The 27,819-nt window shown below is 40.6% G+C and overlaps 1 protein-coding gene across 8 annotated transcripts in view; it reads left to right on the top strand.

The window, feature by feature from the left end:
• LOC124240600 (histone-arginine methyltransferase CARM1-like) overlaps window positions 1-27,819 on the top strand; it is a 249,880-nt gene that overhangs the window by 101,224 nt on the left and 120,837 nt on the right. The window lies entirely within an intron of this gene.

Raw genomic sequence — 27,819 nt, 5'->3', positions numbered from 1 at the left:
TAAGTCTTTAAGAAATGGAAGAATTTTCTGGGCTATGTAATGGAACACAACTAGGCTAAGAACAAAATGTCATTTTCACTTTTATGCTGTAAACATTTAACCTATTGTCTCATCTAATACTCTCATTATCTACTTGAGGGAGGATTTAATTGGATCGTTTACTGACCAGGAAACTGAGATTCAGAGAAAATCAGTCACTTTCTCAAGATAATGTGACTAATAATTAACTGACCAAGGAGTCGAATCCAGAGCTGCCTGACTCCAAAGCCCATGTCCTCTTCCCATGCCACCACACATCCTCCCTGTTGACACGTGTTTAGTTTCAAGAAAGAAATAAGCCAGTGTAAGAATAAGGAGCAATTGTGCAGGAAGAAGACTAAATGGAAAACCTTTGTTCCAATGTCTGCATACTTTGAACACTTAATGCTCGAGAAAACCATACTCGTAAACTCCACATAGAATGTGTGTTTTCTTGAAGTCATGTTTCCAGTGTAGGGTACTGTTCAGAGTTGGTACCAAAAGTCAGAGCAGGCCTGAGAACTTTATGTTTTAGGGGCTCCCAAAATTGAGGGTGCCTTGATTTTCTGGACAAAAACTTATTTGAGTCTTTATTCTTTTTAAAGATTGGCACCTGAGCTAACAACTGTGGCCAATCTTTTTTTTTTTTTCTGCTTTATCTCCCCAAATCCCCCCTGGTACTTAGTTGTATATCTTAGTTGCAGGTCCTTCTGGTTGTGGCATATGGGACACCGCCTCAACGTGGCCTGACGAGCGGTGCCATGTCCACACCCAGGATCCGAACCCTGGGCCGCTGCGGCGGAGCACGAGAACTTAACCACTCGGCCACAGGGCCAGCCCCTATTTGAGTCTTTAAATTGCAGTGAAATGGAAATCTTGAGATTCCAGTAGACAAACTCCAAACCGATTGGGATGTGTTTTACTCCCCATCACATCCGGTGGCTAAATAGTTTCCCTGAACTACCTACACTGCTTCTGGAGCTCTACCTGAAGGATAGAACCCAGACCCAGAACCACGTGGCTCACTTAGTGTTTGGGGCCAATGGGAGGAGTCTGTCCCTGACCTTGCACCAAGGCCTCTGTAAGTGATATCAGATGACTTGTCTGACAAAGAGAGAGAGAGAATCAACCCTTTTCATTACATTCCCTGAGACAGAGATTCTGGGCTCAGTAATGAAATTTGGATTCAGTTTGCTTTTGCCTAATTTAGAGTACAAATGACTAAGGTTCCCCTTAATCTGTTTATAACAATCAAAAAAGCAGGAGAGTTTCTAAAAAAGGATCCCATAGGTAGGACTAATATCCAGTATCATGAATTCATCATCAGTTCATTGTATAACCTATATTTCAGGAATATAGTGTGAACACTGGCTATAATCTGTTAGTCCCATTTATTCTGTAAGAAGGAAAAATAATTGATACCGGGAGTTTCAGGCTTTACTTGAGAATTTTCCCAAGGATGTCTCATAACACCTTCCTCTTCTGGAGGCCATGTATCTCTTGATCTCTGCTAAGAGGGAAGCCCAGCACCAAGTGGATTGCAAATGCAGATGTTTGCAAATTGATGATCCTTCTTGGTTTAATTTAATAATAGTTTTCAAAATCAATGAATGTCCCTGGGGAGTGGCTTGCCTGTCTGATTTTCCTGGCCCTGGAACCTGAACAAGCCAGGCAGCTGGTCCCTCCTCCTGGATCTGCCAGGGCAGGTTGTGGTGTGAAGGACCGGAGTTCACAGCTGCAGGAAGGTAGTGGCAAGTGAGGAACAAGCTAGCTGTGACATGGAGGGTCCCAGATGGCCCAAATCCCAGGTGGTAGTGGGATCTTGATTGTCATTTGTCAGCCCAGATGTTGACAGAAAGCTGTCTGCTTGTGTCACTGCCCATCAGACACAATTGCTGAATTTTTGAGATGCGCTCTGCCTTTCTGGAGTAAGAGGATGTGGCATTTGAAATGTGAGGCTGCTATTTTGCAATTTAGAAGTGAGTGAGCAGCTGCCAATTATCTGTGACTTGGGTAAGAAAGAAAATCCAACTTTATTAGGGAGTTGACCTGGGTTGGTAATTAGGTGGCACCACTAGGAAAGAAATAATCAAATATTTAAATATGTCTATGTGAGGAATCTTTTTCCCCTTCTTCCATTCCTCTTTCAGATTTGTGACTTGGTGATCTCCAAGCTGGATTAGGTTACATGTAGATAATCTCCAGTAATCTCAGAGACCACTGTGAAACCCAATACATTTAAATTCATTGTACTTTTGAAGCAGTGGGGACATTTAATAATGACAGATATCAACAGAGAAAAAGCATTTTAATTAAATGGATTTAAGGCAATATCTACGAAGCAGTGACTATGTACCAAATATGTGCAAGGTTTACATCTCATTCATTCATTTAACAAATATTTGAGAGTCTGTTATATGTCAAGCACTTATTTATGGGCTGAAGATACAGTGCTGAGTAAATAGAAGTCCTTACAATTATATAGCTGACATTTTAAGAGAAGGACATAAACAATAAATAGATGAACATATATAGTGAGTTGTGTGTGATAAGTGCGGAAAAAAATAAAGGAAAGAGGGAAAGAGGCAGAAAATGGCTGGGGAGGAATTGTGTGTACCATTTGTGTCTGGGGTAAGGGGGGTCCAGGCATTGGAACAGAACTATGAAGACCCTGAGGCAGGATGTGGCACTAGGAACAGAGGGCCTAGAGAAACGAGGGAGGAGAGTGGTGAGATCAGAGAACCAGAGGCCAGATCGGGGAGACATTGGAGGCCATGGTGAGGATCTTGGTTTTATTCTGAGGGAGATGCACAGCATCTTAGGGCTTGAAGCAGAAGGCCAGCACTGTCTGAGCATTATGTAATTTTTACATAGTTTCTAAAGGTATGTTTTTATACTTTCTCTCATTGTAATTATCTCAGCAGCCCTGTGAGGTTGGTATATTATAATTGTTTATTCCCATTTTAAGCAAAGACACTAAGGCTCATAGATATAAAGGAAATTGCCCAAGCAATAAAAAGAAAATGCAAGGCTCCTGTTCTTTCAACTGCTTTCAGATGGCCCCTTCACTCTTGATTAGCAGACATTTAATCTTAAGAAAACTCACATCTTTAATTGGGATGATATCACAAACATGGGAAAGCCAACTTTTATCAGTATTTCACTAATTGAAAAAAAAAGACACGGGTGGACTTTATTCTGGCAGCTTTTGAATCATGGGAAAGTTCCTCCACCCTTTTTATTTTGAAAAAACTTCCAACTTACAGAGAAGTTGCTTAATCATAACAGAGAACTTCTGAATACCCTTTAAACAGATTTATTGATTTCTAATATTTTGTTACATTTGATTTATCTATTTATCTGTATATGTGTATGCATATATATAAACATATTATCATTTTTTTCTGAACTATTTGAGAGTAATTTGCATATGTTGTGCTCCTTTACTTTTTTTTTTTAAGATTGGCACATGAGCTAACATCGGTTGCCAATCTTCTTTTCTTTCTTCTTGTTTTTCCCTCTTCTTCTCCTCCCCAAAGCCCCCCAGTACATAGCTGTATATTCTACATGTAGATCCTTTTGGTTGTGGCATGTGGGATGTTGCCTCAGCGTGGCCTGATGAGCAGTGTCATGTCTGCGCCCAGGATCCGAAGTGGAGAAACCCTGGGCCACCAAAGCCGAGCGCGTGAACGTAACCACTCGGCCACGGCGCCGGCCCCTCGTTGACTCTTTAGCACTTCACCAGATATAGTCCATGAACAAGAATACTGTCTTATGTAACCACAATAGAATTACCAAATTCAGGAACTTAACATCCATATGATATGTATATTTAATCTACAGTGTATAGTCTAATTTCATAAATTGTCCCAATAATGTCCTTTATAGCGTTTTTTTCTCTCTCCCGTACTGGATCTGGCCCAGGATCGTGTGTTGTGTTTAGTTGTCATGTTTTTTTAGTCTCCCTTAATTTGGAACAGTTCCTTACCCTTTTCCTTTCTTTCATGACACTGAGATATTTGGAGACTAGGAACCGGTTATTTTAACAGAATATCCCCCGATTTGTTTTTTTCAGATGTTTCCTCGTGAAAAGATTCAGGTTATGCATCCCCAGTCAGAAAATCACCAAAGTGACATTGTGTCTTTCCAGGATATTACAGTAGGGAGCCCTGAGATCTATCTCCCCCTCATTGGTAATGCTAATTTTAATTACCAGGTCAAGCTGTTTTCCAGTTTCTCCCCTGTAAAGTCGCTATGCTTTCCGTGTTAGATGTAACTAATAAGTTGTCTGTTTGAAGGCACTTTGAATTCCTCATCAAACAGCCCAGATTTGGTATCCATTTATTATCCATTGCTTTGGAAAGACATTTGGGTTTTTTGTATATTAGCCTTTTATCCTGCAGTCTTGCTAGGTCACTTAGTTCTTTTAGTTTTGTTTGTTTGTTTTTTTTTTTTGTGGATTCTTAGGATTTTCTACATAAGTGATGATATTATGTTGTCTGTGGTTAGAGACAGTTTTATTTCTTCCTTTCCTATCCATATGCCCTTTATTTGTTTTTTCCCTTGTCTTATTGCACCATCTAGGACCTCTAGGACAAGGTTGTATAGAAAAAATGAGAGTGGACATCTGTGTCTTGTTCATGATCTTGGGGAAAGCATTCAGTTTTCACCAGGTTAACTCTAGATTTTTTGTAGATGTCCTTTATCAAGTTGAGGATAGTCCTTTCTAGTTCCAATTTGCTGATAGTTTCTATCTTGAATTGTTTCATGAAATGCTGTTTCTAAATCTATGGAGTTGATTGAATCATTTTTATTTTTAGTCTGTTAATATGGTGAATTAAATTTATTGATTTTTGAGTGTTAAAACAACTTTGAATTTCTGAGTTAAACCTCATTGTCATGAGATACAATCCTTTTTATATATTGCTAAGTTAGATTTGCTGGAATTGATAAGTAATTTTTATGTCTATGTTGATTATGTATTGTTTTACAGTTTTCTTTTTTTATTGAGATATAATTGATATATAACATTATATGTTTCAGATGCACAACATAATGATTCAATGTTTGTATACAGTCATGCACCACATAACAACATTTTAGTCAATGACAGCCTGTGTATATGACAATGGTCCCATAACCTTAGTATCATAAAGCCTAAGTGTGTAGTAGGCTATACCATCTACGTTTGTGTAAGTATACTCTATGGTGTTTGCATAATGATGAAATTGTCTAATGACACATTTCTCAGAATGTATCTAGATCATTCATCAGTGCATGACGGTATATTGCAAAATGTTCACCACAATAAGTCTAGTTAACATTTGTCACCACCCATAGTTACAGTTATCTTTTTCTTGTGGTGAGAACTTTTAAGATCTGCTCTCTTAGCAATATTCAAATATACAATATGGTATTATTAAGTGTAGTCACCATGCTGTACATTACATCTCCAGGACTTATTTATTTTATAACTGGAAGTTTTACCTTTTGACCACTTTCACCCATTTTACCCACCCTCCATCCCCTGCTTCTGGGCAACCAACAATCTATTTTCTGTATCTATGAGTTCGAGTTTAATTTTTCTTGTTTTTTTTTTTTTTGTTTTAGATTCCACATATAAGAGAGATCATACAGTATTTGTCTTTCGCGGTCTGATTTATTTCACTTAGCATAATACCCTCAGAAACCATCCATGTTGTCACAAATCGCAAGATTTCCTTCTTTTTTATGGCTGAGTAATATTTCATTGTATGTACATACCACATTTGCTTTACTTATTCATCCATTGGTGGATGCTTAGGTGGCTTCCAGGTCTTGGCTATTTTAAATAATACTACAATGAACATGGGGTTACATATGTCTTTTCAAGTTAGTGTTTTCATTTCTTTCAGATAAATACCCAGAATTGGAATTGCTGGTAGTTCTATTTATAACATTTTGAGAAACCTTCAAGCTGTTTTCCATAGTGGCTGTACCAATTTACATTCCCACCCACAGACCCCAAGTGTTCCCTTTTCTCCACATCCTCACCAACACTTGTTGCTTCTTGTCTTTTTGATAATAGACACTCTAACAGATGTGAGGTAATATCTCATCGTGATTTTGATTGGCATTTCTCTGATGATTAGTGATATTGAGCATCTTTTCATGTACCTGTTGGCCACCTGTATGTCTTCTTTGGAAAAATGTCTATTCAGACCCTCTGCCCATTTTTTTAATTGAATTGTTTGTTTCTTTGCTATTGAGTTGTATGAGTTCTTTGTATATTTTAGATATTAACCCTAATCATATATATGATTTGCAAATATTTTCTCCCATTCGTTAGGTTGCCTCTTCATTCTGTTGACAGCTTCTTTTGTTGTACAGAAGCTTTTTAGTTTGATATAGTCCCTCTTGTTTATTTTTGCTTTTATTGCCTTTGCTTTTGGTATCAAATCCAAAAAATCATCCCTAAGACCAATGTCAAGGAGCTTACTGCCGATGTTTTCTTCTAGGAGTTTTATAGTTTCAGGTCTTACATTCAAGTCTTTAATCCATTTTCAGTTAATTTTTGTGTGTGGTGTAAGAAAGTAGTCCAGTTACATTCTTTTGCATGTGACTGTCCAGTTTTCCCAACACCATTTATTGAAAAAGTTGTCCTTTCCCCATTGTATATGCTTGGTTCCTTTGTTGTAAATTAGTTGACCATATATGTGTGGGTTGATTTCTGGGCTGCCCGTTCTGTTCCTGCTTTGTAGTTTTCTTAATGTCTTTGTCTGGTTTGAGTATCAGAGTGATACTGTTGTTATAAAATGCTATAAAATGAGTTGGGGCAGGTTCTCTAATCTTCTATTTTTATGAACTGTTTGTATAGAATTTGGCATCATTTCTTCCTCAAATGTTCGTTAGAATTAACAACTAAAGCCAAATGGGCCTTGAGTTTTCTTTGTGAGAAGATTTTTAACTACAAAGTCAATTTATTTAATACATGTAAGTCTGTTTAATATATCTACTATACGTTGAGTGAACTTTATTTATGTCTGTCATGGAATTTTTCCATTTCATTCAGGTTGTTAAATTGGTTGCCATTAAATTGTCCAGAATATTCTTTTATGTTGGTATGATCTGTAATGATGCTCCTTCTCTCATTTCTAATATTGGTAATAGGTCTTTTTTTTTCTTAATTAGTCTAGCTAGAGGCTTATCAACTTTGTTGATCTTTTCAATGAAACAGCTTTTCGTTTCACTCCTTTTTCTCTATGTCATCCATCTATTGTATTGATTCTTGCTCTTGTCTGTGTTATTTTATTCCTTTGATTCTCTGATTACTCCTCCCTCTCTACATTCTTAAGGTAGAGGCTTAGATCATTAATTTCAGTCCTTTCATGTTTTTCTAATATATGCAAATAGTACTACACACTTTTTTCTACACAATGCTCTAGCTGCATCCCAAAAATTTTGGTATTTCTCTTCCTTGGCATATAGTTCAAAATAATTTGTATTGTTATTTCTTCTTTGGCCTATGGATTTCTTTGCTGATCCATGGATTATTTGGAAGTATATTGTTTAATTTCTAAACATTTGGAGAGTTTCCATATATCTTTATGTATTCTAGTTGAATTCTTTGAGTTCTGAGAACATGGTTTGTATATCAGTAGTTTCAAATTTGTTGGAGTTTGTTTTATGGCTCACAGTATGGTCTATCTTGGTGAATGTTCCATGTGCTCTTGAAAAGAATATGTGCTCTGTTTTTCTTGCATGGAGTATTCTCTGAATACCAGTCAGGTCAAGTTTATTTATCCTTAGCGATTCTTGGCCTACTTGTCCTATCAATTATGGAGAGAGGAGAGTTGGAATTACCAACTATAACTGGATTTGTCTACATTATAGCTCCTTATGTTGCTTTGCTATATGAAAGTTGATATTCTATTGAGTGTATGTGAGGTTATGCTTCAGATAATGACTCAAGAAAGCTAAAGTAAAAACTACAAGTTTCTAGGAGTGAGCTGTTTTTCGATTTTTTCCTCTTATGAGAAAAACTCATACTTCATTTAAACCCAGCTGGAGCATGGCTGCTCCATGCTTCCCTGCTCTCAGTATTTATTATAGTAACTATATTCTCTGGTCCCTGTTTCCTGCTGAACATGTGCACAAAATATCTGAATACTACTGAAATATTTATGGATGAAATGACATTATGTCTGGGATTTGCTTTAAAATGTCCAGCCAAGAAAACAAAAGATACTGGCAGCAGAAATGAATTGAGGTTGACAAAATCTTAGTAAATTTTGAATCTTGATGATAAAAATCTTTATATTAATCTATGTACTTCATGTACATTTTAAAATCTTCATAATAAAAGTCAAAAATACCATAGATGGAAAAGTCCATAAAAATAAAATTTGGGGTATCAGGAGGTACAAACATTCTCCAGAAAACAAATCTCATTTACCTACAAGTTGATGTGTCTCCTGGCTGTCTGAGATGTATTATGAAGAGTTTTGGAGCTGCATTGAAATGCCCTCTTACTATTGCAATGAGAATGGCAGGAAGCTGGAGTGGCTGAGCGATAGAACTTGAGAATCTTTATAACCTGGGTTTTACCGCATTTGGCCAAAGCAGGACATGTTTATTTAATAAGAGGACAATCATCTTTCAGCATTACTATTTGCATTTTCTCCCTCCCCTCATTCTTCTTTAAAGTACTTTCATATACTTTGGCCCTCTTGGGAATGTCAAAGGGACTTATGTCGTATTATAAGTTAACAAAGAAAATGTTTAAATATTTTGTAAAATTTTTAAATTTACTTATTCAATAAAAAATTGTCAGCACACTGTGTTGATGATGATCTGGGGAAATAGGCATTATCATATCCTGTGGAGTGTAAATTGTTACAGCCTCTATAGAGGGTAATTTGTCAGTATATTTCAAAATTAAAATGGACCCATCTTTTGTCTCACTTCTAGGAATTTAACCTACAAATATGCTTATAAATGGGGAAAATGAAATTTAAGAAAATATCAAGTCATTGTTTGTAATAGCAAAATACTGAAAACTCCCAAAACGCCCATCATTAGGCTATTGATGATTTGGCTTTCCTGGGAATTTCATTAAATGATCTGAGTTCAGAGCAGATCGTTAAAAGAACAGGGCAGATCACAAGGGTGAGGGTAAGATCACCATGATCTTATGTTCCCTGTGGTCGAAGGAAAACACCTGCTTTTTGTAACAGGCCGACCAAATCCTGGACCAGTCTAGGGGTGGCAGGGGCAAAACTCAGGAAAATGCGGTTGAGGGGGAGAAGGAAGTAAAAGCAGGGGAGACATTTGAGTGGTGGTGACATCAAGGAGGAAATGAGAGTTTCTGTGGCTTCTAGAACTTTCTTGGCCAAATAGAACGGATCCTGGGAGGCTATTCTTTGTAGGCCTAAAACTGTTTCTCCCATTAGTGATCAATATTACCTAACCAGAGCTCTTAAGAGACATGATCCCTCTGTTTTCATGTTCTCAATTCAATATTCATTTATTCCTGTTTCTCTTTCTTCCTTCATCTCTTTTCCTTTGTTTATACTACAAATGTTTTTAAGCACCTTTGTGAGCTTGCCGTATTATAGATCCCTGCTCTCGTGATGAGACCATCTCCTGAACGTAACTTCTGCCCAAGCAGCCGCTTCACAGAACCCCTCTCAACTGGAATAATTTTCAGTTTGCTCAGATTCCATTTGAAAGTTTATTTTTCACTATTATTTTTGAGATGAAAATAATATTAATACAAACTGCTGTTAGCATTTTGGCCTAAATATTTTCAGCATTTTTGTTTTGTATCCATTTCTAAACGGTTGTGATGATTATTTATGTATTATTTTCTATCTTACTATTTTCATTTAACATTCTATCATATGCATATTTCCATGTTTGTTAGAATTTATAAATATCTTAAAAATATATAAGTAACATTCCACAAATGAATTCCTATAGTTTACTTAACCAATCCCCTATACTAGGACAATTAAATTGTTTTTGCTTTTTTATTACAAATAATATTTTTTCTATTGTAATTAGTTCTAGTGGCATTTTTATGTTATAAATAAAGAAATGTCGTTGGGCCTGTAGCTTTTGGATGGTTGCATTCAGATCAATCCCCTGAAGTTGAACGAATGTGCCAAAGGATGTGCACTTTGGTTTCTTGCTCTAGTACATTCTGCCAGATTGTTTTCCGAAACACATGTTCTGGTTTATGATGACTCCAGCAGTGTTTGAGTGTGTGGTTTCACTGAAACCTCACCAAAACTGCATGTGGTAGGTAGGTTTGACTAATTCAGTTGTGCTAAAAAATGGCATATCATTTTATTTTGCATTTCATTGCCTTCTAGTAATGTGAAATTGAAGGGTATTTTGTTCAAATACCAGAATTTGATTTTGGGATGCTGGGTGGCATCGTATTTCTGCCATCGCGAGACGGTCTACTCAGGTGGCGGCAGTCATCAGAGCTGCGCAAAGTATTCATTCTGCTTTGCTCCTTCTAGCCATGTGGTAGGATTCTACTTCCCTTCTCCCTTGAAGTCAGACATGGACACATGACTCACTTTGGCCAATGATGTCAGCAAGAGAGACATGTCGCTTCTGCCTAAGGATTTTACACGCCAGTGTGAGAATCACTAGGTTCCTGTTTTCTTGCAGCTGTAATCCTGGGCACTTGGGCCTGTGTCCTTGGGTGAGGATGAAGCGAAGGCCCTGTACTGACTTCTGATGAATATGTAGCATAAAGAGGAGCAAATGTTGTTCTAAGCCACTGAGATTTGGTGATTGTGTGTTAGGAACCGTACGTTACCTGCCTGTCCCGTCTGATTTGCCCAGTGGCGCTGGTCCTCCTGCCTGCATCACTGTGCCATTGCACCGGTGTGCAGGGCCACTTCAGTACCACAGAACACGCAGCAGATCTTGGAGTCAGGTACTTTTCCAAACAAGGAAAGAGTTTGGTGGTATTTATGTATAATCCACTCAATTCCAAGCAACAAAGTCAGTGACAACATTATGCCATCTGCCAGCTCAAATTATTTTTGTCGTCTCAGATTAAAAATTCTGTTTTAATATTCAGCAGGGAAATGACTTAATGTGGGTTGGCTTCGGGCAACTTTTCAAAAATTGCTTTTCCTTCACGACAGACCCGTAAAAGCTGATAAAAAGAGCTAACATTTATTGATCATTCATTATGCTTCAGGGACTCTGCCAACAGAATTTCTTTCATTCCTCCTTGCAACATGATGAAGTCAGGGCTATAGTCATCCCTGGTTTACAGATGAGGAAACTGAGGCTCAGGGTGAATGTCACTTGTCAAGGTCATTCGCTTGTTAACAGGAGTTCTAGGATTTGAATCCAGGTCCCTGGGGCTGTGCACCAGCCACTACGTGACAGGGGCCATAGTGGTTCCTCCTAGACTTTCTCAGGGCCCCAAATTTGGCCCATTTTGGTCCTGCCAGGCCTTGTCTTTACTGCTGTCATCTTTCCCTCTCACCTGCCTTTGCCATATTGTGATCAAAGATTTTATCTTCTGTATGATTTTGTTCAACCAACCCTTAGCAAAAGAGGCTGCACAGCTCGAGACACAAAATCCAAAAAGCGCTAGTTGCTGCCCTCAGGAATTATGCTCTAGAGCAACACCCATGGATAGAAACACCATGTGAGCCACAAATGCAAGCCACAGATGTACTTTGAAAAAATACATTTTTTATCAGAAAATATTCTGTGCATAGAATTTACCATCTTACTCGCTTTTAAGTGTGCAGTTGAGTGGCATTAAGTACATTCATATTGTTTTGCAACCATCACCACCGTCCATCTCCAGAACTCTTTCCACATTGCATAATTTTAAATGTTCTAGTAAACACGTTTTTTTAAAAAGCCAAAAGAAACAGGTAAAATTAATTTTAATAATATAGTTTAACCCAGTAAATACAAAATGTTATAATTTAAACATGAAACCAAGATAGACAATTATTAATGAGATATTTTACATTCTTTTTCTTTTGTACCATGTTTTTGAAATCTCATAGATTTTATTTTATGCTTAATAACACATCTGAATTTGAGCTAGCCACTTGTCAAGGACTCCATTGCCCTATGTGGCTAGCCACTGTCCTATTGCACAGCTCAGGTCTGGAGGGAAAGATAAAGGCACAGACTGGTTATTTCAAGGTAAGGAGGAGAATGATAGGATGGAATGTCCATGGGACACATAAATCAAAATATGCTGGCAGCCGGCCCTGATAGCCTAACGTTTAAAGTTCAGCTCTCACTGCTTCGGCAACCCAGGTTCATTTCCCAGTCGTGGAACCACACCACCCGTCTGCCAGTTGCCGTGCTGTGGCAATGACCCACATAGACGAACTAGAAGGACTTACAGCTAGGATATACAACCATGCACTGGGGCTTTGGGGAGAAAAAAAAAAAAAGAGGAAGATTGGCAACAGATATTAGGTCAGGGTGAATCTGTCCCTGCAAAAATTTTTTAAAAAACATGCTGGGGAGGAAGAGAACCATTTCTACCGGGACTTCTGATCAGTGAAACACAGAGGCCAGCTGCTCGGGGGATGGGGGGGATAGGAGGAAGGCTGAAACTGTGTTTAGGTTCTTGGAGGAAGGGAGGAAGAGACGGTCCAAGTTCTGGAAAGCCCTCTCTCCATCAGTTACCATCATCACCCCAAGATCATTGAAAGGGACTTGCCTCTGCAATCTGTACCAGGTCCCACTGGCCCCGGGCTCTGCCAGCCAAGAGGGGCATCTCCATGGCAGGACAGGCATGCCCAGAGGTGACATAGCATCTTTGTTAGTACAGCAAAGGGACACTTAGCCCAGCCTGGAGCTTTTGGAAGGCTTCCCAGAGAAGGTCTTGGACTGGGCAAAGAAGAGTGAAAAAGATGAGATCTAAGATGCAGAGGACGGCCATGCAAGGCATTGCCTGCAGTTCCCTGTGCTGAGCAGAAAATGCAAGGCAGGGCGGGTGATGGGAGATGTGGCTCAGCAGGCAGGATGGGACCCTGTCATGAAGAGGCTTGAATGGGAAGCCAAGGAGTGTGGATTTTATTTGTGTGACCCTCTGCAGCTTTACAATGTCCTTTCATCTACACTAGGTCACATGGGAACAGTCTTGGTCCTTGAGGTAAGCATTTGTGGCTGAGGCTGCTGATGGCCTCCTCATTCTATTCTCTCCTTTCACATGATCAGAAGTCCTGTATTATTAGGAGAGGTGATGCGTGGAGCTATAGTGTGCACCTCCCAGCCAGCCTTGCAAATAAAGATGGCGACTGAAATGTTGGATAGGGTTTCGGGGAAATCTCCTTAACAAGGGGTGATTCAGATAGGAAATGTGCCATTATCCATTTCCTCTTTCAGCTTCTTGCTGCCTGGAATGTAGACATGATTGTTGGAGCTGCAGCAGTCACTTTGTGACTATGAGGCCCCCTGAGGATGGAGAATATGCTCTAAACACATTAAAGGAGAAAGATACATGATCCCTGTGCCCATATGACTGTGGAACTGATACACCAGCCCTGAACTGCCTAATTCTGGACTTCTTTCATATAGGAGAAAAACAAATCACTCTCTCGTTTAAGCCACTTTTATTTGGGTTTTTTGTCGTTGTTATATTCAGATAAACCTAATCATGACTCAGGATACATAACCTATAAATTAACTCTATTAGTTAATTTTGCAAAGGAGTTTACCGAGGATCTGAAAAATTAAGTGACCTGATAACGATCGCTCAGGGAGTAGTAGTGTCAGAGACTAAACTGAAGGCTGAAGGTTCCGGCCTCAAAGCCTATGCTTTATTTATATACCACTTGGTTTTCCAAGGATGTGATTTCTGCTACCTGTCCCCCTCCTGTTGCTGTACGTTGTTAGGGTAGCTGTCATGCAGAACAGTGACTGTAGAGTTCCAGGTCAGTATTAGTGCTGTCTTGTATGGCGGATCTGGTGAGAACTGGTATTGTGACCACTTTGTGCCAGCTCCTCCTTGGGCATGGGTGTCCTTTGCTTGACCATCTGGCAGGAGGTCCATAAAACATCAGGGCAGGTGGTAACCATCTCCTGTGCTGTCTGGAGCCCCCTACCCGGGGCTGGTGTCTTGCCTTTAGGGATCCCCCTGGCTGTTGCCACCAGGTTGTCCTGGCTGGGCTGAGGAAGGCTCAGCTAGGCCCTTCTCATCCTGCAGGACCACGATTGAGCAGGCATCGGCTTGCCCCTCTCCCTTCCTGCTGTCTGCCTCCTGACTATGTAACTGTCCAAGGAGCATCCTTAGCAGAGCGGGGGTGACACTCAAATTTGTCAGTTCTGCAACTTGTTGGCATCTCTACAGAGAGCCCGGCGGGAGAGGAGGTTGCTGACTCAAGGCTGAATGTGATTTTCACATCATCTGCAGAGCTCAGTCATCCGCAAGATCCATATTACTTGCAAGTTGGCCAAATCAATCGACGGTTTATTGAGCATCGTCACTGACCTTCAGAACGACCATCAGCTCTAGCAAATGGGCCTGAGCCAGGCGCCTTGTGGCTGCCTCGCTGATTCCAGGTGTGGCCGGGTTGTAGCCATAGCCTTTGGGATGGGGGTCCTTCTGAGCTGACCTGAGCCTCATCATTCTGTGATTTCTCTGGCTTTGTGTGCCAATCTGCCTGCACAGCTGGGCAGAGAAACGTGTCTGCTTCTTAGCTATGTATCTGGAGATGGGGTGAGTAAATTTTCTCCTATAAAGGGCCTGATGGTAAATATTTTAGGCTTCAGGGGCCGTACGGCCTTTGTTATAACTACTCCACTCTGCCGTTGTAGCATGAAGCAGCCGTAGACAATATGTAAAAGAATGAGTGTGGCTGTGCCCCCATAGAACTTAATTTATAGGCACTGAAATTTGAATTTCATATAATTTTCATTTGCCACAAAATGTTATTCTTGTTTTATTTTTTTTGAACTATGTGAAAATGTAAAAACCATTCTTGGCTCATGGGCTTTAAAAAAAACCAGACCAGAGGCCAAATCTGGCTCATGGGTCATAATTTGCCAACCCCTGATCTGGAGGCAAGGGAGTGTGATAGTTAAAAGCATGACTTTTGGCGTGCAAATCCTGGTGCTGTCACCAATCGGCTGTGTCACTTAATAGTGGTTACTTCATCTTTCTCAGCTTCAGTTTCCTCACAGTGAAATGGGGACCATTCCAGTACATACCCCAGGGGGCTGCTGGTCGATGAAATGAGATAATGGATGTAATGCATATAGCCTAGCACACTGTACGCATCCACGATGGGCCCAGTGCTGGGCTAGTCACTACGGGAGATCTGAAGATGAACCAGACACAGCTGCGCTCTCCAGGGGTTAGGAGTCTAGCAGGAGGCAACCGTGTGCCCCGGTAACTGTCATACACACAGCAGAGTGATCATGGCAGTATGAACAGCAGGGACAATTTGTCATCTCCATGTTTGCAGTGCTGCTTCTGGGGGTTTTGAAATGATCAAAGAAAGAGCAGACCCACCTGGGACTGCCACAGTGAGGCCACTCCTTGCACCTCTGTTAGTCCCTTGCAGCCCGCAGTGATGCAGCAGCATTTGAAGCCCAGCTTCCCATCACCCACGCCACACTCCTGCTCTTCCCTCTGCTCGCAGTCCCTCAGCAGCTGCAGGGGTAGACTTGCCACTTCCTGTCCTTTGTAATGTGGCCCAATTGAGCTTATGGCTGATATCTCCTTGTCATTGGTGAATTTCTACTAAATGGAAGTCATTCTAATAAAATGTGTAGAGTTTGTCTATCTCATTTGCTAGCAACATGAGAAATACAATTGTTGTTTTTCTGTGTTTGCATTATTTTAACTTCCACTTAAAAACCAATTTTGCCCTTACTTCTAAGATTACTGGTTCTGCCTAATCTGGCCTCCAGCTAGAATCCTAACTGGGGACCACCCAGGCTGTACTCTTATCGTCAGTTAGGGGATTTCTTTAACTCAGCCCTTAAAGCAAAAGATAACAAAGCAACTTGTTGTGAATAACTGGAACCTCCAGATGGTTTTAGCAGCATACAGCTTTCTGCGTGGTCTTCTTTTACATAACATATAAATTACAGACTCACTTCTGAGACTGTAATAATAAATGGTGATATTCACATGCTAACAGCGGATCTCACCTCCAGAGGAATCCATAGCTCCATTAGCAATGGTGCTGATCCTTTCAATTCATTTCCTGGCATCTTCCTGGATCCACATCCCCCGGGCCTCCTTTCGTGTCCCATGGTGCTCGTGTCCTGTGCGCTTACATGCCTAAATGACCTCTCACGCTCTTGAATCATGTATTTTATAGCAATTGCAGAGCTTTCTGTGTGTCTTGACTGCAGTGACTCAAGTTCGAGCTTTTAAAGCAGTGATCTTCCCAGTCTTCCTTTTTGCAAACCCTTTAGGAGGGTCCTTTTCTTCCTATTCGCTTTAAAAGGCCTGCTGCAGCTGCCAATAACCTTGAGAATTACTTCTCTCATTTTTGCGTTGCTACAGTTCCTTTTTACTCTGTCCGCTCTTTGATCTATCTTCTCCTGTGACAGCAGGAAGGGTTTTTGAGGTTATTCTGGAATTTTGAAGTGTGAAAGGAACTTCCAAGTTGGGTATGACAAGGGAAGCTTGCCTGTGCAGGGCTGCTGTGTAAAACAATTGCAGACAACACTCTTCTCTTCATAGTCTATGTAAATGTTTTGTGCAGTGCACAGCTTGCACGGTGATACTCGGCCACCCTGGCCCAACGGACAGGACTGACTGAGGCTCTGGTGCATACTCCGTGTGGTGCTGCCTTACTCCTGAGGAAGGAGAAGGATAAAGAGGAGGAGGAGGAGGTGAACAGCTGTACTTTCATAGAGCTTCTTTGGTGCTAGGCACTCTTCTAAGCGCTTTACGTGTATTAACTCATTTAATCACTAAATAGGAGAGTTTTACTTATTCATTGTAGTGATTGGCTCCCACGGTGTGCCAGTCCCTGTCCCGGACAGTGGGGAACAGGCTAGAAACAGGCTTCCTTCCCTCGTGCAGGTGGCAACCTAATGAATTTTGATGGAACTGATCAAAAAGCCAGCGATGATATCCGTGGCAGGAGCAGAGCCCAGTGCAAAGAAAATTACTAAAACTTTCGTCAGACCCTCCTCAAAAATCCACGCAGCCCCCCTGTTCCGTGAGATAGATCCCCAAGGGGCCCTTCTGTTCAGCTTTGATTTTCTCGGTAACTCTGCATCCCAGCCTCTGTAACTGGAAAAGCAGGCCCCTTCCCCACCTGCACAGACTCAGAAATCCCCTGCTGGGAGCTTGCTTCCAGCCACCACCCTTCTCCTTCATCTCTGCCTGTCCACATTCCTCATTCTACCTTCGCTCACATTTCACCTCCTCTAAGCAGCCTTTCCTGATGGAATGGACACACGGCACTGTGTCCTTGGATCTTTGAATACAAAGTATCCTACCTCATCTTGTGTGTAGCAATGCATTACTTTCTCATAGTTCTCATGTGTCAATGTGTGTGGCATTATTCCTTGAGGGTGGGAACTTCATTTCTAATTTTGTTTGTAGCCCCCTCCCTAGCCCCCCTCCTGTGCCCAGCACACAGCAGGTGATCAATTAATGCTTCTTAATAAGAAAGCTGACTCACCCCAGCCCTCTGGCCCCCTTGGCTCAGGTTATTCTGAGATATGCCGCCTTCCAAGAAAAGCAGGCTGCCTTGGCTTTCCTCCATAGTGCTGGTGTGAATTTCAATGCTAGATCTTCAAAGAAAAAACTCAGAGAGGGGCATCCTCCCCTCGGATAATTGTGAAAGAATCAGAGCCCCGGTGGAGAGGTGCGGGAGGGGCCGCTGGGATAAAATTCACACCTATGTCTACTCGTTTTCCTTTAGCAAAATAAAAAAATCTCCAATGTGAGCTAACAATGACTACTTACTATGTGACGTGTGTGTGTCTGTGTAAATATGAATATATAAATATTCAACAACAGCCCTAGGGGATAGGTGTTATCATTCTTATTTGACAAAGGACAAAATGGTGCACAAAGAGGTTGAGTAACCTGTCCCAGGTCACACAACTAGCAAATAGTAGAGGCAAGATTGTATGCCATACAGGCTGGTTTGAGTCTGAGCTCTTGGCCTATATACTTTTACTCTATGTCTCTTGGAATTAATTAAAGTCCTGTGTGGGTGTATACCTGTATATAGACAAGACAGGAAACGATTTTAAGTGAAATATTCTATTAACTTAATGGGTTTATTTTGTGTGTATTTTTATTTTGTTTTCTTTTAGCTTTCCCCCCTAGCTTTATTGAGATATCATTGACATATAATATTGTGTATATGTATAATGTGTTGATTTGATACACTTATATATTGTGAAGTGATAACCACAGGAGGGTTGGTTAACGCCTCCATGACCTTACATAATTACCGTTTCTTTTTTGTAGTGAGAACCTTTAAGATCTACTCTCTCAGCAGCTTTCCAGTACATAATGCTATAGTTACCACGCTGTACATCAGCTCCCCAGAACTTACTCATCTTATAATTGGAAGTTTGTGTGCTTTGACCACCATCTCTCCATCTCTCTCACGCTCTAGTCCCTGGCAACTACCATTCTAACTCTGTTTCTATGAGTTTGGCTTTTTTAGATTCCACATGTAAGTGAGGTTATACAGTTTGTGTCTTTCTCTGTCCGGCTTATTTCACTTAGCATAATGCCCTCAAGGTCTATCCATGTTGTCGGAAGTGGCAGGATTTCCTTCTTTCTCATGGCTGAATAATACTCCATTATTTCTTACATCTTCTTTATCTATTCATCTGTTGATGGACACTTAGGTTGTTTCCATTATCTTGCCTATTGTGAATAATGCTGCAGTGAATATGAGCGTGCATATAACTCTTTGAGATCCTGTTTTCACTTCTTCTGGACATATACCCAGAAGTGGAGTTGCTGGATCCTATGGTAGATCTATTTTTAAATTTTCAGTGGAGACTCCATACTGTTTTCCATAGTGGCTGTACCAGCTTACATTTCCACCAACAGTGCACAAGGGTTCCCTTTTCTTCACATCCTTGCCAACACCTATCTCTTGTCTTTTTGATGATAGCCATTCTAACAGGCATGAGGTGATAGCTCATTGTGGTCTTGATTGGCATTTCCCTGATGATCAGTGATGTTGAGCATCTTTTCATGTACCTGTTGGCCACTTCTGTGTCTTCTTTGGAAAAATATCTATTCTGTTCCTCTGCCCATTTCTCAATTGGATCATTTTTTTTTTTTGTTATTGAGTTGTGTGAGTTCTTTATATATTTTGAATCTTAACCCCTCATCAGATATATGATTTGTAATTATTTTCCCCCATTTTGTAGGTGGTCTTTTCATTTTGTTGATGGATTCTTTTGTTGTGCAGAAGCTTTTTAGTTTGATGTGGTCCCACTTGCTTATTTTTGCTTTTCTTGCCTTTGCTTTCAGTGTCAGGTCCAAAAAAATCATTGGTAACACCACTGTCAAGGAGCTTTGTCTCTATGTTTTTTTCTAGGAGTTTTATGGTCTCAAGTCTTATATTTAAGTCTTCAATCCATTTTTATTGAAGAGACTATCCTTTCCCTGTTGAGTATTCTTGGCTCTCCTCTCAAATATTAGTTGACTATATATGTGAGAGTTTATTTTTGGGCTCTTGATTCTATTCCTTTAGCCTATGTGTCCGTTTTTATGCTAGTACCATACTGTTTTGATTCCTACAGCTTTACGGTATAGTTTGAATCAGGAAGTGTGATGCCTCCAGCTTTGTTCTTTCTTGGGATTGCTTTTGCTATTTGGAGTCTTTTGTGGTTTCATACAAATTTTAGGATGACTTTTTCTATTTCTGTGAAAAATGGCATTGGAATCTTGATAGAAATTGCACATAATCTATAGATAGTTTTGGTTAGTATGGGCATTTTGACAGTATTAAATCTTCCAAAGCATGAACAAGGTATCCATTTCCATTTATTTGTGTCGTCTTCCATTTCTTTCATCAAAATCTTATAGTTTTCAGTGTACAGTTCTTTCACCTCCTTTGTTAAATTTATTCCAAATATTTTATCATTTTTGATGCTATTGTGAATGGGATTTTATTTCTTTTTCAGATTTTTCATTGTTAGTGTTTGAAATGCAACTGATCTATATGTTTATTTTGTATTCTTCATTTTTATTGAATTAGTTAATTCATTCTAACAGATTTTGGTTGAATCTTTAGGGTTTTCTCCACATAAAATCATGTCATCTGTGAGGCAGGCCCTGTGGTCAGGTGGTTAAAGTTCTGTGTGCTCCACCTTGGCAGCCTGGGTTCACAGGCTCTGATCCCAGGCATGGACCTACTCCACTCATCAGCCATGCTGTGGAGGCATCTCACGTACAAAGTGGAGAAGGATTGGCACAGATGTTAGCTCAGGGCTAATCCTCCTCAAGCCAAAAGAGGAAGATTGGCAACGGATGCTAGCTCAGGGCAAATCTTCCTCACCAAAAACAGAAAGAAAGAAAGAAAGAAAAAATCATGTCATCTGCAAACAGACAGTTTTACGTCTTCCTTTCTGATTTTGATGACTTTTATTTCTTTTTATTGCCTGATTGCTCTGGCTAGAACTTCTGATACTATGTTGAATAGAAGTGGTGAGAATGGTCATCCTTCTCTTCTTCTTGCTCTTAGAAGAAAAGCTTTTAGCTTTTTGCCATTGAGTCTGATGTTAGCTGTGGGCTTGTCATATATGGCATTTTTATGTTGAGGTATGTTCCTTCTATACCCACTTTGTTGAGAGTTTTTATCATAAATGGATGTTAGATTTTTTCAAGCGCTTTTTCTGCACCTATTGATATGATCATATGATTTTTATTCTTTATTTTGTTAATGTAGTGTATCAAATAGACTGATTTGTGGATATTGAGCCATCCTTGCATCCCTGGAATAAATCTCACTTGATAATGGTGTATGATCCTTTTAATATATTGTTGAATTCGGTTTGCTGATATTTTGTTGAAGATTTTGTGTCTATGTTAATCAGGGATACTGGCCTGTAATTTTCCCATTGTGTGTGACATCCTTGTCTGATTTTGGTATCAGGGTAATGGTGGCCCCACAGAATATTTTGGAAGAGTTTGGAAGACTTCTCTCCCCTTCTGTTTTTTAGAAGAGTTTGAGAAGGATTGGTGTTAATTCTTCTTGGAATGTTTGGTAGAATTCACCAGTGAAGCCATCTGGTCTTGGGCCATTTGCATGGGGTATCTTTTTCCATCCCTTCGCTTTCAACGTATGTGTGTCCTTAAGGCTGAAGTAAGTCTGCTGTAAGCAGCATGTAGTTGAGTCAGCTACTCTGTGCCTTTCGATTGGACTATTTAATCCATGTACATTTAGAGTAATTATTGTTAGGTAAGGACTAACTAACACCACCTTATTAATCATTTTCTGGCTGTTTTGTAGTTACCTCCTTCCTTTTTTTCTCTCTTGATGTCCTTCTTTGTGATGATTTTCTGTAGTGGTATACTTTGATTCCCTTCTCTTAATCTTTTGCGAATTTGTCATAGGTTTTTGCTTCGTGGTTACCATGAAACTTACACAAAACATCTTATAGATATAGCAGTCTATTTTATGCTGATAACAATATAACTTCTATTGTATACAAAATTCTACCCTTTTACTCCTTCCTGCTTTTTAATTTTGATGTCACAATTTACCTTTTTTTATATTGTATATTCATTAACAAATCATTGTGGCTATAGTTATTTTTAATACTCTTATCCTTTAACCCTTATACTGGAGTTAAGTGGTTAACACAAGCCCCAGCAGCTTGCTCACGGGCTTCTTGATGGATCCCACAATGTAGTTAGGAGGATCCATGTTCCTTTAATGCCCCCTGAGAGTCTGATCTGCTGCTCTCCCATCTCTCCCTGCCCTCAAGTCATGCTGCACACAGTTCAGCAATCTGGATGGGGCGAGAGAGAAATGAGCTTCTTTGGCAACATCCCGCACCACTGGGGAAGCTGGGCACTCACTCACAGTCTGTCACTTTCCCCTCCAGTAGAAATCACAGCTAACAGGATCTCTCTTGGCCTAAGCTGTGCTGCCTTGGGGGAAGGGTAACGTGGGTGAAGTCAAACTATTCCTCTTAACCCTCTCCAATGTGTCCAAATTTGTGTTTTTTTTTTGTTGTTCCATTGGTGAGCCGGCACTTCTTTTCTGGAAACCTGGACTTCCACGAAGGCTTTCTCTTCTGTGGGCGATTGTCTAAGACAGTGTTTTCCAGGGGCTCCTGGAACGCAGCTGAGAGAGGCTGGAGCTGATTCATGAGCCATTGCAGGGTCCCCTGCCAGAGCAAGGTCTGTCTGCCTGTTACCCACTGCACAGGTGGGTGAGACTCTCCTGGGTCCCTTGGTGTACAGTGCGGATCCCACAACTCCCACAAAGAAACTTTTGTCGGTGGATGGATACCAAATTGTTGCTGGGGATGGGGACACCTGAATGGGGGACATCTTATTCAGCCATGTTGCGACATCACCTAACTTGATGTCCCTTTTGCTTTACTGTGATGAATCATACCTTGTATAATTGATAGTTATCTGGTTTATAAGGATGGTGAGAGATCAGCTGGAGTATTTTTAATAAAGTTTTGCAGATTTTGCCACCTAGAATAATGATAACTAGTCTTCAAAGAAACATCTCCAAAGAAGGAAATTCTGCAGTTACACACAGAAAATCATGTCATGATTTTGTAATATTTGAAATGAAAAGTGTTTCCCTGTAGGGGCCAGCCTAGGGGCATAGTGGTTAGGTTCACGTGCTCCACTTCAGCGGCCTGGGGTTTGTGGGTTTGGATCCGGGCACAGGCTACACACCACTCATCAAGCCATGCTATGGCAGCATCCCACATACAAAATAGAGGAAGATTGGTACAGATGTTAGCTCAGGGCCAATCTTCCTCACCAAAAAAAAAAAAAAAGTTTCCCTATCTAACCAACCTCTCTGGCTGCAGCTGAAGTCATTTCCCTGTTATTTATGTTATATCAACATGTTACCTCTTAATTTTGTCTTTGCTCCTTTTCTTCCCAGCCGTCCTTGACTAGTACATAGACAGCTTCTTCTAATGTAGAACATGCCCCTTAAGGACTTCTTATGTTTTAGAATTTCTCAGTTTCTGGAATGCAGATACTGGTATTGGAACGAAGACTGGCCTTGCTGATTTGACTCTGAGCAAACTGTGTCTGCATCTCTCCATCATCTGTCCAGAGGAGATCATAATACCTCTTGGCAGTGGGAATTGAATGAAGTGACATCATAAATGTGAAAATATTGTCAAGTGGAGGAGTTCATAAATGTGTGCTTGCTTTTTAACCGTGGCTGAGACTGGTAGCAGGAAGTCTCTCTCTTCTCCGCTCCCTGTTGCTCTTTTGTGTTTCTGTCTCCTTGTGCTCTTTCCCCCCATCTCCTCCTCTTCACTTTGGTTCCTGGGCAGCTGCTAGTGTGAAGACAGTGCAGCTCCCATCTGCTCTCAGCATATGGGACCAACGCTGATGCTTCCAACGTCCTTGTGTTTGCTGTTCAGAGCAGGGTGGGTTATTGTGTGGAAAGCGAGGCAGAAAATTGCAGAACGACTTGACCAGTGTTTGTTAAATCTTCATATAGTAATGACGGAATCAATTGATCCATCTTCTATCATCTGTTCACGCATCCATCACCTGGTTTTTTCCACTGAGATGTTGTTTCCTCATACATTTACATAATAAAATATAAATAGGTAAATTTCAAGATCAGAGAAAATACAGAAAGCACAGAAGACTGAGGGCAAGAGGAATTTAAGACATAAATAGGCATATTATAGGACTCACAAATATTACTGCTGACCAGTCATTTTGACTCTGAGCATCCTGGCACCCAAGCGAAAGAGGAAATGCTGTCAATTTCCAAGATTCCCAGTGTCCAAAGGGGCAGAACACTGGTGTGTGGGCAGAATATGTCAAGCAAAGCTTCTCTCGGCATTTAGATCTGAAGAGAATTTTTCAAGTGAGTTCCTAATAAGATCTGCAACATCTTTCATCCCAGACTATCAAGGGTTCCAGACTCAACCTTCATTCTAGAGCTGGATTGCAGGTAAAGCTTCAGGTAAGCTACACATAAAAAGAACTGCTGGTTATAGTAATGAAAACAATGAGTGATAACCAATATCCCTGGATTTAATTCTCCTGACTTTGGGTTCATGTTATCCACCATTCCATAAGAGGAACGTGCAGGTGGATATTACCCAGGAAGCGTTCGTTCAGCTATTACTAAATCCATTGGTTGCTTGTCATAGAAGTAGATGGTTGGGTCAGTTTGTTAGGGGATGATGATAATGCAGTGCATGAGTGGACTTGTTCTTCAACTCTAGATGTCACACTCATGAGTCCCCTAGATCGTCTCTAACTGCAGGGGAAGGTTAGGGGAGGTTATTAGATCCAAATGATCTAATAAAAACTCACCTTCATGGTGGAAATCACACTGTGGGTCAGTCAACTGTACCATAAACACACGAAAATAGGTTGTTTGGGAATGATAGTGACCAATTCACCAGAACTTACCTAACAGCTCAAGACTTAGAGTTTGAGGGGCTGGCCTAGTGGTGCAGCAGTTAAGTTCACACGTTCCACTTCTCGGCGGCCCAGGGTTCGCAGGTTCAGATCCTGCGTGCAGACATGGCACCGCTTGGCAAAAGCCATGCTGTGGTAGGTGTCCCATGTATAAAGTAGAGGAAGATGGGCATGGATGTTAGCTCAGGGCCAGTCTTACTCAGCAAAAAGAGGAAGATTGACGGTAGTTAGCTCAGGGCTAATCTTCCTCAAAAACAAAACAAAACAAAAAGAAAAAAAAAAAAGACTTACAGTTTGAACCTGCCCTAATGAGTGTCTGCACAAAATATCCAAATAAAGTAATTGGCAAGAAATTCAACAACTTCTTCTGTAAGCTTAAAATGGAACTAATCAATTGAAAATGTAGCATCATAATGTGTGTTTGACTATCATTTTCCTTAGCTTTTATGATTTCATGATGCTTAGAAATAGTAGGGAAGTGGTTGATATTTTAAGTCTCAGCCTTGCTGTCCGTTAAGTTTTTTAATGAATTTTGGGGAGTATGGGAGCACAGGCTCCGAAGCCTTGAGGGCCCAGGCAGGTCATAGAAATGCATGAAGTGGGCAGGTTGCAAGTAAGAGAGAATGGCGGCAGCTGTGATGAACGGGAGAGCTCGTATTCATTCAAAAGGTGGCAGCGGCTACTTCCCTCATACTGATTGTTGCTACAGAGAAATTCAGACCCAGGGATATCATGCTGCACAATTTTAGCCAGAAATTCACATTTCCTATGAGATTTTTCTAATTCTTAAGACACATGATGGCCAAATTTCAAAATACCTGTGGGCTAGATTTAGACTCTGCTCAGTCCTTTTGCACCCACTGGACCAGCTATGTAAATGTGAAAGAGAAAATAAGAGAAAAGCAGAGAGATTGATCTGAGAAGACACATGCACATTCATGCTTTTAGCCAATTATAGATTCGTGTCATCGAGAAAACTACAGTAGGTGCATTTTGCTTTCTTAAAAATGAAGACAAGATTAATTTCTTGTAAGGTAGCATTATTGTTAAATCCATGTTTGCGTGGGAAGAGAGCTGGATCTTAAAAGTTGTATTGCAAAACCAAAAGATGCTACTTGTCATCTTAACTGATCCTTTTACACGACTTGAAGTCTCAAATCTGCCAGCTACAAAAGACTTTCTTTCCTTTGCCTTGCAACAGATACAGAATTTCTCAACTGAGTTTCTGGATATTTTTGTCTCATTCACTTACAGATAATTTATAAAGAGAAAGCCCAGAGAGATTTTTATGTCTACCTGTGATGCTAAATTTTCATTTGGCAAAATGAAGTGCTCTGAACATTAGGTACTAAAGGTACAGACTATTATTTCAATTTTTTAAACTTTGTGTTGGGTTATATTAATGCCTACCCAAAGTTAGCTGTTTTGGGAATGTAGGGAGTATGGCATAGGCAGCCAAAAAATGTTGATTTACGTTGGTAAATGTCATTTTAAAAATGGCGTACATCTAATCAAATTGGAAATGTGCCTTTATGCCACCTGTTTGCTGTTTACTTGTGCTCCTTTGCTTGCTGGGAGGCATGCAGAGGCCTTGGGAAGCCATGAGAACTAATTGAATAATGGTGCATGCTGCCACATGAATAAATTAGTCCCTCTGTGAATATATGGTAAATGTTCCAGAAGGTGCATTCTGGCCCCACTTAGTGAGCTGAGATACCATTTGTCTTTGTATAAGTCTGGTGACCTTCAAATGGCTAGGTAGTTTTGTGGAATTCAATCTGGATGCTAAGTAATGTGAATATGGGAGGGTCTTCACTGTGACAGGTTAAAGCCCAATTGTAGAAATGAGCTCAAGTGAAAATAGACTGATTCATCTCTAGGGTAGAGAAAAGTATGGTGTAGATGTAAAACAAACAAACAAACAAACAAAACACTTGAAATGAGTACAACCTAAAAATATATAAAATTGTTAGCAAAACCCAAAACCAAACCAAATCAACCCCCCCCCCCCCCCCGCAAAAAACCTCTCAGTAAGCCTGAGTAAACTGGCAATGACTCAGGAAAAAAAAAAGTGGTTGTAAAGTGGAAGGGGGAATTTTTGCTCTAGTCAAGGATACCCAGACGAAGTAGCCCAAGTCAAAAAGGGAAAGTTACTATAAGAAGGTGTCTCATGGCACTTAAGGCAGAGGAACGCAGTGTCCTGGAACCATCGCGGAGAAGCAGGTACCCTTCCATGGTCTCCCGCAACTGCATCGTTCTGTGTCATCATCTCTCTCAGCTGCCTTTTCCTCTTGTACTTGACACAGCATGGCCACCTCCCCCCAAACTACGTCATCTTATAGATAGGATGACTCAATTATTTATAATCCAAAACAAGACTCTTGTGTGTGTGAAGGGGAATGTGACCACTGATTTCTCCAGGATAACAGGCATAAATTGGGCAAGCCAAAATGTAGGATCCCACCATGTACCCCTGTAGAACCCCAGAGCACGTCCCTGTTTATGACAGTTTCTGGGTCTCTTGGTTCAGGCTGAGTTACCCTTTGGTCAGCAGCTCATTCTTAACTAATCTACTGGGTGGAATATGGGATCTGACAGCATAAACAGAGCATGAGGAACTGTGAGCTGGGCCAAATACTCTTAGGGAGTGTGGACAGGAACTTAAAGCTGCTAACTGTGGTTATGTCAGGGGCTCAACATGTTATAGAACAAGAAATGTTAGACCAATTGCTTTGTAGTGACCTTTCACAACAGCAACCTGCTGCTGGGAACAAAACCTGGGTTTAGGCTAGTCCAAGCTCAGAGATCAGGAGCCAAGAAGCTCAATGTCTCTTTTCCATGACGCCTTCCTCCAGTTTGCCCTGAAGCACACAGATTTTCTCACTCCTGCTTCCACTGTTTCAACTTGGTCTATAACATTTCTACCTCTCTTTCAGCTGTGGTCAACTGTGGTTTGGCCTGCCTTTAATCTACTCTCCTTTCTTCTGATAACAGAAGCTCATTTTTTTTGTTTGTTTGTTTAGGTGGGGCTGACTGGAGTCTGGTCAATTAGCATTGATCCCTGGTCACAGCAATTGATTCAGAAATGGGTCTTTAATTTAACTTGGATCAATGAGACTCAATCTGGGGCTTTTGTTGGAACATTTTGGAAGGACTGGGCTTCCTGAGCTGGTAACAAAATAGTTCTGGAGATGCTGATGGTCATCTTGTCC

This window comes from Equus quagga, chromosome 6 (assembly GCF_021613505.1).
Source record: "Equus quagga isolate Etosha38 chromosome 6, UCLA_HA_Equagga_1.0, whole genome shotgun sequence".
NCBI lineage: Eukaryota > Metazoa > Chordata > Mammalia > Perissodactyla > Equidae > Equus > Equus quagga.
Note: the sequence above shows the minus strand (reverse complement) of the source record. Positions and strands in the feature narration are given on the sequence as shown.